The sequence below is a fragment of the Neovison vison genome, chromosome 1, assembly GCF_020171115.1.
Source record: "Neovison vison isolate M4711 chromosome 1, ASM_NN_V1, whole genome shotgun sequence".
In the NCBI taxonomy this organism is placed as follows: domain Eukaryota; kingdom Metazoa; phylum Chordata; class Mammalia; order Carnivora; family Mustelidae; genus Neogale; species Neogale vison.
Window position 1 is genome coordinate 76,018,033 of NC_058091.1, and position 17,262 is coordinate 76,035,294.

The 17,262-nt window shown below is 36.4% G+C and overlaps 1 protein-coding gene and 1 long non-coding RNA gene across 3 annotated transcripts in view; one reads left to right on the plus strand and one right to left on the minus strand.

Annotated features, from left to right (window-relative positions):
* NKAIN2 (sodium/potassium transporting ATPase interacting 2) overlaps window positions 1-17,262 on the minus strand; it is a 999,851-nt gene that overhangs the window by 103,664 nt on the left and 878,925 nt on the right. The window lies entirely within an intron of this gene.
* On the plus strand, window positions 7,438-12,700 carry LOC122907027. Its single transcript, XR_006384671.1, has 3 exons — window positions 7,438-7,705; window positions 9,103-9,228; window positions 12,199-12,700. It is a non-coding gene; the product is annotated as an uncharacterized LOC122907027 (long non-coding RNA).

Consider the following 17,262-nt stretch of genomic DNA (forward strand, 5'->3'; position numbering starts at 1 on the left):
TTCCTTTACACTATAGTAAAAGGTAGTTGAGCACACTATCTGTGTAAGCTATCCTACAGCGAACTGACATAGAACAAAGGAGAGAAGCAATGAAGAAAGGAAGGAACACTGAGTAGTCAGTAGAAGGAGAAATAACTATGAATTTATACTTGGGTGGAGGTGACGTGAAATATATTCTACTAAGCATATAATAACTTGTAATATTTGTTCTTTGAATACTTCTGAGAGCAAAGTTCTCTGCACTTAATTGGCAACTGCAATTATTAAGCCACAGCAGACAAGGTGAGGTGCCATCCCATGCTGTGCTCTGGTGTTGCTCTTGGTCAGAAAATACTTCAATTTCCAAAAGCCAGAGAGGGGCTTAGCATTTAAAATGTCCTAGAGCAGCAGACTGCTTAGCTGGGATAATACAAGATGGAACAAAAGGCGGCCACTCTTCCTGGCTGCCTTGGTGTTGACTCATTGGATTCCATGGTTCAGCAACTCATATCTGAACAGTATGAAACTTTATCACAAAGAGTTTTATTCTGCTTTAAACCTGCCAATGAAAAGTAATTTAGTTCATATGCTGCAGTGATGCAAATCAAAACCCATAACATTTTTATTAATTGCTGAAAGCAGACAGGGTTCAGAAGCACAAAAGTATCAGCACAGAACCATAGAAACACAATAAATCTGAAGACTAGGATTGGAAAGATGCCCAGTATTTTGGAAGTAAAGGGTCTGCTTGTACATGACTTTATAAATGTAATTGTGCTGATGCAAAAATTGGTATAAGTAGTTTAAATTTTTAAAAATTTTTTGGCATACACTAAAGCTTCTTAATTCAAGTCTTGACATCAAGCACCTTTAACTTACTCCTCACTACCGGTGAATACTGATTTTATTCCTGTTAGACCCATGTTCTTATCCACTGTCATTTTGGACACAATTTCATTTTTGGTCTCTAAGGCCTTCTCTTATAATAAACAAGGATCTTTCCAAATAACTAAGGTCTAAGACACCATCTACTCTAGAAAATAAACAGTGCCTACCTAGCACAGTACTCAGTGTGAAGGTCTCAAATAATCATAATAGATCTGAAATGTCAACCCTGACTTTTACTGCGCCAAAGAAGGGAAATGGATAAAAATAAAAATCTTTGCCAGTGCAGCAGCAAGTCAGAGATCATTATGTACGTCACACACACACACATACACACACACACACACACACCCCCAAAGGATAATAAAAGTGCTTATAGTTTCCTGTTACTTCAGTGATGATAATAATAACATCCAGCAACACACTCTAGAGTGTTACCATGTGGCTCAAGGACTTAGTTATATTTGTAAAAATTACACATCTAGCGGTGAAAAATGGTAGTTGTTTCTATGTAATCTGTTTATACAGATAAAAAGCAAAATTTTTATAGCAAGCATTCTACTCTACACAATATTGTAGGATTGGCCTGGTGTTTTCTTTCTTACTTTGAGGCACTTTCATATCACCTCCATCCAATATAATAAGCTATATGCCAAAAATCCTCAAAACAATGGTCTGAGGAACTTGCTCCTGCTCAATCTTCAGAGATTTGATTCAGGAATCTGAATGTTTGTAATACATTTGCGAAGCGATCCTAATGAAATGGCATTTGCGAACCACACTTTGGAAAACTGTCGAAAATATTAGGTCTAACAATGATCTGGTGCTTCACATCCATTAACCCTTAGGAGGGCTGCTATCAAGAAGACAGAAAATAACCAGTGTTGATAAGGATGCGGATAAACCGGAATCCTTCTGCGCTGTTGGTAGGAATATAACATGGTGCAGCTGTTATGGCAGTTTGGAGGCTCCTTAAAAATGAAAAATAGAATTACCATGTGATCTAGCAATTCCACTTTTGGGCATATATTAAAAATAACTGGAAGCAGAGTCTTAGATATCCATACACCCATGTTCATGGCAGCATTATTCACACTAGTCAAAAGGAGGAAGAAGCCCCAGTGTCTATCAACATGAAATGGATGAACAAAATGTGGTATATACATACAAAGGAATCTTATTCAGTTTTCAAAAGAAACTCTGACATACACTACAACTTGGTGAACTTTGAGGACATGATGCGAAATGAAGCAAGCAAGACACACAAATAGACAAACACTAAATGATTCCACTTATGAGGTATTTGGAGAAGTCAAATTCATAGAGAGAGAAAATAGAATGGCAGTTGCCAGGGGCTGCTTAGGGGGGGGAAATGGGGAGTTGTTTACCGGGTATAGAGTTTCAGGTTTAAAGATGAAAGGAGTTCTGGAGATTGGCTGCACACTGATGCGAATGTACTTAATACTTCTGAACTGTACACTTAAAAGTCGTTATGATGGTAAATCTTATCCTTTATTTTCTGTCAAGGGAAAGCAGGGATGAGCAGTAGTTTGAAGGATTCAGTGAAGAGAGAAATGTTAATAATGCAAGGGAATTAACCATACTGTGTAATATGTGTGAAGTATCTTTATAATTCATAAGTAAAATTTGGCACCTAATAGGTTCTCAATATCCTTAATCTTTCCATGTACACTCTGCATCAGAGAGTGAATTAGGTGAAATGTCTGAGGGACTCTAACTTTTCATATTTCCACGACATAAGTGAAAGTGAGTAAGTATCAGGGTTAAAAGTCCTTCCTACCTCCCCGACTGGAACCATGCTAGCATTGAAATGATCAGTTTCAGAAATGCCAAATGTAGAAGGAGGTTCACTTCATTGTTCTTACACTGCACACTTCTATGCATAAAATGAGTTAATGATATTGATTCTATGATCAAAATGGTAGTGAGTGTTTCAAAACATAAAAATGTTGGCAACCCCACTAACTAAATTGAGGAGGATAAAGAACACATGTTCCAATACTGGGACCTAGATTTAATTATGTCTCCACAGGAGTTTAGAAATATTCTCAGATTAAAGCTTATAGGTCCTGTCATTCTTTTCTCCAAATGGAACGATCTCGCTCCTAGGTTTATCTGGGCTTTGGGGAGCTGAGGTCTCTGTTGCCGAGGTGCTTCTCTCCCTGTATAGTGCAGGACTACGACACCTACTTCACAATCGGAATATCCAACCTTCCAGCTTTGTGGAGAAAAATCTAAAAAGGGCTCTATGCCTAGAGCACCACTGGAACACCGTGAAGGAGAAGCTATTTTAAGTGTGACACATATTCCACTAAAATTTTCAAAATATGCTTGACACAGGGCTGAGGAGTATTTGAAAGGTACCATTCAAATATCTCAAGATTCCTAAAAGCCTATTTTTGCATGCATTGAAATCATCTAAAGAACACATGTATCTTTTTTTCTATTATAATTTGTTTCATTGAATTTGCCATAGCTTTCAATTAATTGATCTACCTTCCTATATTTAATGAAAAACAAACAAACAAAAAAAGAAAACAAACTAATTTGTCAATTGTTGGTTGAGGTGAGATGTCCCCAATGAGTCCAGTGAATCATAAAGAAGACTAAAATGTCCCGACAGCTACATTGGTCTTTGCAAAAAGTCTAAACTCTCCTCCCATCTATTACTATAGAAGAATCTGACATATGGTCCTTGTGCTGCTTAATTACACATTTCTTTTCCACTCCAGTTAACATATTTCACTTATTTGTCATTTCTAATATTTTAGCTAAAATTATGCCATTTTCTTCCTTTCAGTTTGACTGATAGCATGAATCTTGATTGCTAGGAAAAAAAATGATTCAATCCTCTAAAGAAAGAATGAGGATCTAATCAACAAAAAATCCTGAAAGAACCTGACATTCTCTTTAGGGGATGATTGGCTGCCCATAAATGAGAGCATGTGTGGGAAACTTCCTTAAGTCCGTGTTATTTGATTAACTTGTAAAGGCTGAGATCAACTGACAAATTCAATTATACATTCAAATTATATTTCTAAATTGGCTTAATTTTTTAAAGTGATGAATGAACCATAGGGGAAAAATTTCATTACAATATGAACGAGCAGAAATAAGTCCCATCATTAATACTATGCTTGTGCACACAAATTTCCCTATTTCTCTTGATTAGCAGGATAGATTTATTGAACAGAAATATCTACTTTATAGGTGAACTATGGTGTTTACTTTCTAGGAAGAGAAAGCTTTAGGGTAAAAAATAAATAAATAAAATAGTGGTTATGCCCTTGGAAAAGTAGTAAGAGTCCTCATTGGCTGATCTTTTCCAAGTAGGAAGACCATAAATAAAGAAAACTATTTGTTTACAGATTGTCTTTAAAGGTGTGATTGGCTAATTGCTGCCTGGTAAGAAGATTTTGTTTTGTCTTTTTCTTTTTTTTTTTTGTTTTTTCAAAAAGACATTTCTGAGTTAGATTCCAATACAGTCACGAAGTGATAAGTAACATGTTGCTAAACATTTGCTCCCTCTGGAGACTTAATGTACCATAGTCAGAAAAAAAGAGAGAAATGCTCTCTATATATTCTATTAAAGTCTAAACCATTGTCAGCACTTGAATATAGTAAATCCCAGTTTTATGGAATGGGTTGAGATGAAGACTTACATAAAAATTGATTTTTACACAAAATGGAAATTAGCAACTTATGCTAAGAATGCTATTGGAAAAAATAGTCTCTTTGACTAATAAGAGATGACAGAGGGTATCACCATTTCTCATTTTTCCTTCTATGTTGATAAATTAGCACACAAAAATACTCAATAAAATTACATTAAACTCATATGTATTATTTAAATCTTCTTTACTAGTTGGTCACTTCCATTTGTCAAAAGTGATGTGTTAAACTGAATTTTTACTTTATTAACAAATTATGGATTTTATTTTATTGTTTATTAACAAGTTATGGATTGCACTTTATTAATTCTTATTCCTCAGATTTTTACCTGGAAAGTTTAGATCATTTAAACTGACTCAGAAATACTGCATTTGCCAACCAGCCATCTTGTAAAATAGCTGTGAAGACAGACATAAGATACAATGTTTGAAAGTTTTTTGAGTTTCCTGCATAAGCAACACTTTTGAGCATTTACATTCTGCCAAGACAGCTTGCAGAGGAAACAGAAGTTAAGAGAAGCTAAAATATATGCACAAAACCACACAGTTGAAGTGCTCAACTGTGTAGTTGCAAAGTTTGTGATCCTCTCACAGTACTTACAAGATAATGAATAAAGAGTTGTTGCACAAATGTTCATAGCTGCATCGCTCATTGCAGCCAAAAAGTGAGAACATCCAAATGTCCATCCACTGATGAACTGGTAAACAAAATGTGGCATATTCATGCAATGGAAAATAACTGGCAAAAAAAAAAAATGAGTGATGCATGCTACAACATGCTAAGTGAAAGGACTCGGTCACAAAAGATCACATATTACATGATGGTACTTATATGAGATGTCTAGAATAGGCAAATCTATAGAAAGTGGATTTATGGTTTCCAGGACCTGGGGGAGACAGAGACCAGGAGTGACTGCTAGTGGGCACAGGGCTTCCTTTTAAAGTGAAATATTTTAAGTGAAGATTGTGGTGATGGCTGTTCAACTGTGATTACACTCAAAATCACTGATTGGTACCCTTTAAAAGGATGAATTTTATGGTATGTAAATTATATCTTAATAAGACGTTAAAAAGGATAATTCAGTTATTACATGTCACAACGATCCCAGGCTCCCTGAGGATTATTTCTAAATCTGCCTAGAGAGTGATAGGTAGGTACGGGGGTGGGGGGGAGGGGGTGGAAGGGGTAAGTCTCACAGTAACAGAAGGTGATCAGAGCTCAAGAGGAGCCTCTGACTCTGGCATCATGGGGAAGGGAAAGGAGGAGGTGTGAAGAGCAGGGCAGAGTGACGGTGGGCCACGAGATGATGGAGCAGCCCTCTCCCCTTTCATTTCCCATCCTACCTCGTTCCTCCCAGAAGTGGGTGAACATCCCCGTTTGTCCCCCTCCCCCAAACCTTACTGTGCCTTATTCTGGGTATGGAGGGAGAGTACAGCTGATTCTCATTTTTAGCAGCTACAAATTGAGGAAAGTAGCAAATGTGATCTGGGTAGAAGAGAAAACAGAAAATGTCCTCTAGAGGGCCCTGGGGTTGGAGACACAAAGTGTAATGGAATGAAATCCACTTTTTCACAGCACTTGTAGGAAGTGGATGGCATTAATAGGGTTAAATTGCCTAATGAATTCTGTAGCCTGGGTGCTCAGCGTTCTGAATCATTCTGTCTTCTCAGGGTTCCTGCAACGGCTGGCAATGCTCCCCGGACATGAATAAATGCTTCCTGCCACCACTGGGCTCTGGCTCTCCCAGTTTAAATGAGGAGCCTCCCATTACTCAGTCAGGCATACCTGCTTCCTGCTTCAAAGCCTCCGTTTCTTGGAAATAGCCTGTCAGGTCCCATCTGCTTCATGAAGCTGCTAGTCCCCGGAGAGTAGGACCTCCACTCTGATCTCCTGTCAGATGCTGGAAACTCAGAAGGGAATAATCTTTCCAATCTGCCAGAAATTGCTTTTGTGATATCAAGGCCTGCCTCAGGGAACCACAATATACTACACTCAGATGAAAATTAGATTTGTAAGTACACCACTTTCTTCTCTGGGCGGCTTGCAAAACTTCTCACTTTTCGTTTGTAGGGAGGACTCTAAGGGCTTTAAATGTATAGCCATTAATAAGCAGAATTTTGCCTAACACAAATATTGTTTTCCTATATCAGGCAGGTGTAGAGAAAGACCAAGAATAGACAAAAGGCTTTTCACCAGTGAAAAATGAAAGTTAAACTTCCACGTCAGCTGCAAGCAGGAAGTGGATTGTAGCAGGTGTAATTAATTGCCATTACATTTATTGGAACCTTGAAAACAATTAGCAAGTGTCCTAGTTGATATGACAGATTCATTAATCATTTAATATATTCCTGCAAATTGATTTATCAATCAAAGAGCTACCTCTGGTTGAGTAACTCCCAACTGTGCTTATGGCTCTATTCAGAACTATGGTCTGTTTTTTAAAGGGAAACCAAGAGGTTTTAGCTTAATTTAGAGCTCTCAGTTTCAGTAGTTATATAGATTACATCTCAATCTCTCGAAGTTAGAATCATTATAGTAATAAAAGGGGTTCACAAAGCAGACGTTTAAAAGAGCTGGGAACGTGTCAGGGTCAGGTGCACATTCTCCTGGGAACAAAATTACATTGACAGAAAGGACATATTCAGGAGAATGACTTGAGGACAGTGCATTTGGGCCTCAGGAACAGCGGGACTTTGTCCAAGCCAATTTTAAAGTTGGTAGATGTGCAAATGGTGAGGTTTCTCGGAGATATGTACTATTCAAGGCCACTTACCCATCCTCCTTATGGCCTCTCTGACAAGTGACCAGACAGCCTCTTGAGTCGTTACATAAACGGAATGCTCACTTCCTTTATATTTTAGAACGGATTTGATTATCAGAATTATTTCTTATTCAGAGTAAAATTTTGCCTCCTACCTCTAGAACTACACAGAGTAAACCTTATACCTCTCCTATGTGAACGTCTTTCTGATTTTTAAGAATAACCACCCTAATATCCTGAGTCAACTCAGCTGAAGGATATGATTCTTCATGCATAACGGCTCTACAGTCTCTTCAGCTTCACCGTTTTTAGATGCATTTCCATTTCCTAAAGTTTCACCTGACTCATGATGTCCAGAAGTGACCATGATACTTCAAATGCGGAGAGGTGAGCTGTAACCACCACCATTGTTTGAAATTCCAAGATCTTTTAATTCAGCTCCAGCCTATTTTGTCTTTATTTGAAATCTTAAGCACATTGTTGACTCATTTTGGGCTGGCTGTCAAGTAAAAGAGTCTGAGGCTTTTCCTTGTGATCTCTGTTAAACCAGACACTCCATACCCCATATTTTATATTGAGGCTATTCTTCCAGACTTTCTTAGGAAAAACCAAACTTAATGTCAGTTTATTATCATGATTAAGAGAAAGAATTCTCTGAATTTGAAAGTTTGCTCCTGTACTTAATAGCTATGATCAGAATCAAGGAATTTAGTATACCTGAGCCCCAGTGTCCTTATCTGTGTAACAGGAATCACAGTATCATAGGATTGATATGAGTAATAAATATGCTTCAAAAGTTTGTATTTCAACAGGAAGCATTCCATAATGTACACTATTGTTATTATTTTATATGTTCACTGTGTCATGCATCACAGTTTTTTCCCTCCTTCTATTTCTTTATATAAAGCAGAGATAAATATGTTGAATATAACTAGATGAAAACAAAACCAATTCTCCCCCCAAACAAACCTAAACACCACAATTTAAGACCTAACCCTTTTTTTTTTCACTGCCTACCATGAAACCTGATTTATCTTCCTGTATAGTTAGATGCAATGCTATTCTCTTGGAGAAGCAGAGTTTCTTAAAATAAAACCAGGAATATATTTAAAAAGAGAAAAATCCCTTTAATAAGTTCAGTCATTTTATTAAATTAGTTGAACTTAATTTAATTTTTTCAGCTGGAGATGCATTATGCTCCAAATAAAGTGCTGGGGTCAAATGAAGATCTGGTACTACATTGTTGTCATAGTGACACCGAGTGCCTTGATACTCTGTGACTATTTATTTATATTGACATTTTTCTACCTGCTTCCCCTAGCCCTTATTCTGCATCCAGCTCCTTGATTCTGAATTCCTTTGAACTTGTCAGTTTATTCATTTTGTTCCTTAGAATTTTCAGCTTTTCTGATACTTCTGCTTGGACTTCCTGCCATTCACTCTTTTTTCTTAGAACTTCCATGGAACAAAGAAAACTGTCTCAGCTGCCACAGAATCAGGCTTCAGTCAGGATGGAAAGTTGCTCATTGTCACATAAGAAATATAATAACAATCGTTAAGTGCTTAAGGCTTTGAATCAGAGAGCCTTGGATTTGAATTAGAACTTCCCCACTTATTAGGGTGACCTTGGCTAGGACCTTCCTAAGCCTTATTTGTTCATCTATAATATAAGGAGTAATAATATTATCTAGATCTTGTAAGCTTGTTGCGATGAAGAAGTGAAATAAAGCATTGTAAACTGTTTAGATTATTGTATGCAGAATTATTGTTATTATTCAATTTAGCTCAAACATATCGAAGTCCCACTAGGTCGTGGGTACTGGACCACACCAATGCACAAAACAAAACTAGTTCCTGCCCTCAGGAGTCTATGGATCATTGACCCTATCATCATGATCATTATTGTTGCGGTAAGTATTGCCTTGTGGGGTTGTCATTGTCATCACTCTCTCTAAGGACTCAATGGCCATCAACAGTATATGTAGAAAAATCTGTGGGTCTCTTAATTTAGTGAGTTTATATTCTCTCCAAGTTTTCCTCTCCTGCTTTTGTTATTAAGGGTATTTCTTTGACTTATTTCTATTTTTTAAAAATACATAATATATACTTAATTATTTCCATGGACTCTTTCTTTTCTAGCCCTATTTCGAGTCTTAGTAATCGCCATCTCCATTAGGTGTTAAAAATGCTGGGTTTAATAGCACTTGTTATGTTTTTACTCCTACTCTAAAGAACTTTGTCTTTTTTCCCTTCAGAAATCTTTTTATAGCTTTTGAAAATCAGTACATAATTTGCCTGTTTCCAGTCTTCCAATGCCTATATTTTTATATTCCCCAAATATGACTGATAACATCTCAGCAATCTTATTTACAAACTTTTTCATTACTCTGGGATGCAATTTTTATTAAGCAAGACATTTGAATCCATGTAGAGTTGCTAGGTACTCATTTTTTTTCCACTTAAGGTTCAATTCTCTCTTACCAATGTTTTCTCTCCTCACACCAGTCCATGACAAAGAAAAGAATAAGAAAGCAACTGGAAATCTCTCTATTTTTCATGTCATCTGACAGCATTTTGTCAACTATATTAATAGCAGATTCTGTCTTATATGTATTTTGTTTTCAATATAATAAAAATCATTTTTATTATTCTACTTATTTTTCAAATGCCTCAGCTTGCTCTACTTAATAATAAATGAGGGACTTCCCATCTTTTCTATGCATTCCTTTTCAGTGAGAGCTCTTAGAGATATTTCTCCATCCAGATTCATTTAACCACTTAATTAGCTCTCCCTAGTATTATTGATCAAGCTTATCTTCATATGATCAGTATTTTGTTCTGGGGAGCATTTAGTTTCTTTCTAAGCAATATTTTTTATAAGAGTTTTGGCTGTTGGCTTATATTTATCCTTTAGCAGAGACTTTTTAAAGAGCAAAGGACACATTTGTGACTAAATCAAGTGTTTTTTCTATGACTTCTATAAACATTAAGGTAATAATATCACATCCACAGAGAATTTTCTTGCTTCCATTTTACTGTCAATTGATTCTTCTTGGGTGGTCAGAATTGAGTGCAGATAATTCCTTACTGCCTTTTCTTCCCTCCTCCTTTTCATCAGGAAGGTAAGTAGAGAATTTACTAGGTTCTGTCAGGATATAAATCATAGTAGATAATGAAAGTCTGTTGGAGTGAAGATATTTGGTCTCATAACTGGTTTTAGGAGACCCTAATGATCCAACCAGAAGGTTTCAGAATACTTCTATCATTGGGTCATTACTCTCTTTCCCTCTCTCACTCTCACTCTTATTCTTGCACTTGCCATTTGTTCCCAGTAAAATGCTATCCATTATTCTCTCACAGTAGGATTATTGTTTTCCCTTATATATTTGTGACATATACTCTTACTTTTCTCTATTAAGGTGTTTTGGGGAATAAGCATTCCATTGTCATTCAATAACCATAACCCATTCTGGTCAGTCTTGGATATTTGTTTTGGATCATATTTGTAGCCCTGTATTTGAATTTCAGTTTACATTTTTTATTTAATTTCTGTGAATTAATTTAATTTCTGTGAATTAGAGTATACATATTGTAGTCAGAACATTTGTGACCAAAATGCTTTATTTCTTCTTTCTACAATATTCTCTGATTTTTTTTATTTTTAAAGATTTTAATTTATTTATTTGACAGAGATCACAAGTAGGCAGAGAGGCAGGCAGAGAGAGAGGGGGAAGCAGGCTCCCAGCTGAGCAGAGAGCCCGATGCGGGGCTCAATCAGAGCCTGAGATCACGACCTGAGCTGGAGGCAGAGGCTTAACCCACTGAGCCACCCAGGCTCCCCTTCTCTGATGTTTTTTAAAAGACATTTTTCTAATAAGTTCCTAACTGCAGGGCCTTCCCTATAGAGTTCTATCAATACACATTTGAATAAATATATTAATTTTTATGCTTCAACCTCTGACATATTTCTCATTGTTTTTTTCTCTCAAATTGCCTTTCATGTTTAAGTGAGCCTCTTTTCACGATATTCCTTTTGTTATGAATGCCCCGTGGGCCATTGTTATGATCCATATCAGTATTTTCCAGAAACTCCCGTTTTATTATATATAACTCTGGCTCAGAAAAACACTGTTCTCTAGCACCATATACATAATTAATTCTTTATTTCTCCCTTTTTATTTAGTTTTGTGGTGGTGGTGGTGGTTTTGTAGATAGATATTACTTTCAAATGGTAGAGATAAAAATTGTACATTTGTAATCCAAAGTCTATTTCCTATATGATATTAAATTTACTAAGCACACATAGTAATCTAGCATATTCCAGATTTACCAACAAACTAGCATAAGCAAACATTTGTTAGTGAATTTTATATTTCTTGGCAGGTTCTCAATTATATTTCACATTTATATTCTGTCAAAATAGCTTATCTCCTACCAGACATGTCAGAGCTAATACAGGGTCACTTCTTTACTCCTCACCTCAAGGTACTAACCCTCATGACCAGAAGTGTGCTCCTGGAGCTAATAGCTATTTTCTAAACACTTGTCAGAGCTGCCAGGTTTTAGGTTGTATAATTTTCTAGTTTTTATTTCCCCCTCTTGTTTATAGTACCACAGATCAAGATACAGCTGAATGCACGAATTAATGTAGTTATTAAAGCACGAGAAAATTAAAGAAATGTGTGAGTTGAATAAGGCACCAAAATAACAAAATTTTCTGCTCTGTGAAGTCATCAGAAGCAAACAAATTACAAAGTTGCCCAATTAAGAAGAGGGCAGTAAGGAGTAATCAGTGCTCATAGTTCAAAGATTATACTGATTTTTTAAGGTCTGGAAGAAATTTTCCCACACAGTAATTTTTTTTCTTCTTTCTTTTTCAGTCATCCTTACTTTGGAGAGTATGCTATATCTACCTTTGAAGATTCCCACAGTAAACTTGTCAGAGTCAGTCTTGAAGGATCATTGGTTTGTTCCAGATCATAGTTTTTGTCTTTTGGTGACAATACATTTGTGAAAGGTTTATGACTTTCTTAACAGACACAGTACTGGCTGGATCCAATTTTAAATAAACCAGGTAGAATGATGGAAACAAGTAGTAATGCCCTTTTCCTCCATGCAACATTTACTCTATTCGGCATATGAGCTCAAGATGACTGCTAAGCCCGCAGAACTTATTTTTAATTCATTTTTAAATAAAAATGTTATCATATGAGTAAAGCAGTGAGCCATATTTAACTTATGAAGCCATACATTTAAGGAATATATTCGATTTGGAAAATTACCCACATAGCCTTGAAATAATCTCAATACCATGTTTGCACTTTTTTTTTTTTTAAAGATTTTATTTATTTATTTGACAGAGAGAAATCACAAGTAGATGGAGAGGCAGGCAGAGAGAGAGAGGGAAGCAGGCTCCCTGCCGAGCAGAGAGCCCGATGCGGGACTCGATCCCAGGACCCTGAGATCACGACCTGAGCCGAAGGCAGCGGCTTAACCCACTGAGCCACCCAGGCGCCCCCCATGTTTGCACTTTTAATGACTTAAGAGACTCTGACTGTTTTGGGGGCACAGAGATATAATGACCAATGTGAAGGCATTTGTGCTGTCATTTTAGCTTTGGAAATTTTACATTCTGCTGCTTCCAGATAGTTAATAAGCATTGCCTATTTAATAAGAAAAGGACAGTAGTAGCATCAGTGCAAGCAGACCAGGAGTGTGATGAATACAGAAGTTGGGGAGAAGCATCATAAACCTCTTTCTTTCTCCCCCTTTTCCACATTGTTTTGGCTACAGATTGCCTTTTCCTGACACTTTCCTTAAACCCTGTAATGTATCTAAAGAAGCCCCATTGTGAAAGAAAATGAAAATAATGTTGGCAAGAATTTGCTGGCTGTTTATGTTAGCCAGATATGAAATTCGTGAAGACAATTCACAAAGCTTACTAATCATTCAAATAAACAGGAATGGTCTTTTGTTGTTTGTCCCTGTACGTTTAAGTGAGAACATGTTATACTCTAGAGAGATGAACTTTTAGATTGATGACATATAAGGTGGAGATTTTCATGAAATTCAAAATCAGATATATTTATCCATACAGAAAATAAATATTCAATATTCAGAGAGGATTCTTAAGTAGTTCAGAATGCTTTGTGCAACTGATTTTGATATTTTATGCCATTTTCACCACATATATTTGGTATATAGGCAAATATATATGTTTAGCAGTATGTGTATTTATATCTACCAGTTAAATGTAACCCAATTTTAAACTATTCTTTAAGGAGGAATATTTTGAACATATAAGTGGTTCAAACTGTAGCTATGTCCAAGATCTCTGAATCTCCATAAGTGTTCTGGGTGGGCTCACTCTAGTTCCAGAGGTCAGCACAAATCCCTAGCCCAATCTGAGATAAAAGAACAGAGCTAATCCCATTCTCAAACATCCTAAAACTTGCAATGTCTTTATTAAGATATATTCTTTTGGGCCAGGGGCGCCTAGGTGGCTCAGTCATTAAGCTTCTGCCTTTTGCTCAGGTCAGAATCCCAGGTATAGCCCCACATGGGGCTCACTGCTTGGCGGGAAACCTGCTTCTTTCTCTCCCACTCTCCCTGCTTGTGTTCCCTCTTTTGCTGTGTCTCTCTCTGCTAAATAAGTGAATAAAATCTTAAAAAATATATATATATATATTCTATTGGGCTATTCAATAATCCTCATAAATATAAAAAACCAAATGATTGGTTCCCATAGCAGAATGGATGATGGTCAAAATCAATTTTAAACGTTTCTAGATTCTGGTGTTTTAATGTGAAAAATTCAAAAATTTAAACTTTGGTATGACAAAAAGAAGAGCAACATATGTTGCTCTTCTTTTTGTCATACCAAAGTTTAAATTTTTGTTACAGCATATGTTACTGCTGATTATAAAAATAAAATTTTATTTACATTTATTATCCTGCTTCTTTTTCCCCTGAAAGACTATTATGTTATAGGTAATAAATCCCAGTTCACCTATTACATCTACTTACTTCTGTTCTTTAGTTAGTTGTTTTTCAGTTTATTTTTTATTATAGTATGTCACATTGTTTAATTTTTATAAAGCTGTCTTTTTAAAAAAGATTTTATTTATTTCTTTGAGAGAGAGGGTGAAGCAGACTCCCCACTGAGTAGTGAGCCCAACACAACTGGGTCCCAGGACCCCGGGATCATGACCTGAGTCAAAGGCAGATGCTTAACCAAATGAGCCACTCAGGCATCCCTATAAAACTACCTTATATCTCTAGTAGCCAAGAACAAATCATAAATAAATATATACATAACTAATGTCTGGGTATTTTTCAACAATACATATAAAGTTCATATGGACAGATGTTTGAGGTGAGAGGTTCAATGAAAGTCATGGTAAGTGAATTGTCCTTAAGGAAGACTGCATAAGATCACACAGTTTAATGTCTTTTCTTATAGTTTTAATATTACAAAAGAACTCATTGGACAATGGGGGAAAAAAACCATAAAACATTAAAGGAAAGAAATAAAACTCCAAACTTGTGGCCCAGTTTTTCATACATATGCATCCCAGTTTGTGGATTTCTGTATCTTTAGTTTTGTCAATCATGGTTTTCTTTCCTATGCTAAAAATTCTAGATGAAAGTACTCTGTGAGTAAATAAAATAATTTACAATAAGCTTAGATTTGAAGGTTTTATGGGACTTTGTCTCCACAGGTTCAAAATTCTAAAGCATTATTTTAAAATGTTCTCATTTCATATTTATAACTAAGGAAAGAGATGATTTCCACAGGAAAACTTGATCTACCATATTCCTTTTTCTTGGAATCCAAGGCAACCACCCTAATATTCTGTTGTCCAAGGCTGGAAAATGAGCTTCTGTGTTAAGACACCCAGTTATTTTAAGGTGCATTTTTCTGTCTTAGTTTGGTTTCTGTCAGATGTTTTCTGTCTCGCTTGTTCTACATGCCTGTGAGCCAGCCTCTAGGTATGTCACTGAGCTGACTTGTAATTGTTTGTGGGGCACACTTCCACATCTTTGACCATTGGTGGGTTCTGTCATTTACTTTAATTACTAGTTCATCTTTAAAGAAGCCTGGTAAAAATAAAATTATGCTATCCATCTGCAAACTGAGGCCCATGTCAATTATCTGACATTCACAAGGGGCTGAAAGGTGTTTGAGGCAATGTCCTCCACCTTGTGACTATACTTTAATTTCTCAGTTGTGATGAACTTCTTGCTTTTGGCAGAGAGTTACTGATGTAACTTAACACCTTGAGTTTTTATTAATGAGATTCCAAGTGAACAAAAGTAATACTAATCAATTCAGAGGGAAACATATTTTTAAATGTTCTTTCCCACATCTTGGTGAGATCCTATTAAAGTATTTAATGCATGGGTTATTTTCCCTTGTGACTTCCATGATTTTGCCTGATTTTTCATCTAATTCCAGTAATGTTCATCTGTAGAACAATGATTAGAGTCACTCACTTAAAGAGTGAAAATAGGTTATTCTGAATATTAGTAATGAGGTGTGTTGGAAGTCATCAAAATGTGAAATTAAAAATATATCAATGAATCATCTTCATAAACACATATTTCTTTTAGTATTTGCTATGAGCAAAGGATTCTGCTAGCTTCTAAATCTTACTTAACTAGCACAGTGCAAGAAAAAGAAAACTTAATTTCCCTCTCTATATAATACCAATAAAACTGTACTTCAATGACATTGTTTATCTTTATTATTATTATTACTTTACAGCACTTTTGCTCTAAGAATAAGATTTTGCATATTAAGTTGAGTCCATTTTCCAGCACTGTGAAGTTCGAGATAAAAATGCTATGCTTTGGTCCGAGAGCTGTCTTAATTTTTTAAAATATCATCATCTTTCCATCACTTATGTAAAATTTTATACACCACTGGAATTGACCCATTATTGACTAGAGATTCCACACACCATAAGCAGTCCTCACAGGGAAAGGTGATGGAATATTGGTGAAAGGGCACAGAAGAAGTGTACTGGGATTCAACATGTGGAAAGCTGCTGCTTAACAGAAAGAAATTCCACAACTATAAATTATGAAAAATATCAATAAAGTGAATACTTACATACCTACTCAAGCCTGAGAAATCAGTAAATGTTTCTTTCCACCTATCTGCAAGAGTAGGTAGAGGTTGAAAATATGGTAATTTTGAAATATTGGAAAAAAATTCAGTCATAAATAACAGAGAGGATCAAGAGATCAGGACATAAAGCAGCCCACTCCAGGTTCTGGAGGACAATATTAATATCCAATACTTATTGAGAGCTCAAGATATGCCAGGTGCTGTTCTAAATATTTGCCTAGGGTGACTAACTCATATCACCCTCCTCCCAACCTTAGAGCAGATACTATATAACAGTAAGTCTATAGCAGATATTATTTTGCAAATATGATTGCAATGACCTTCCTCATCCCACAGTGCTCTTCTACAATGAGATCTTGCCACTCTCTCCAGCATGATGTGGAATCTTAATTCTTCAGCCCATGAACCTGCATCATAAAAAGTCATAAAAGCCTTAGAGCTTCTTCTTGGGTCTTTAGGAAGGCACTCTCTCCCAGGATCCTTGCCCCCTCCCAACTAAGCTACCATACTATGAGAAACCAAAGGCACCCTGAGAGGCTGTGAGTAGGCATTCTGATTTGTCTCCCACGGGAGCCTCCAGTGGCCCTTAGCATCATCCATTCCCTGTGCAGAAGAGCCATCTTGGATGCCCAGTCCAGAGACAACAGCCTCCAGCCCAACCAACACCTGGCTGAGCTCTGCAAGTCAGAACCACCTCCCTGAGCGCAGGCAACCCACAGCACCTTGAGAGATAGTTAATGAATTGCTGCTTTAAGCTACCAAGCTTAGGAATAGATCTACAACTCTAACTATATTGCATTCCCATTTTAGA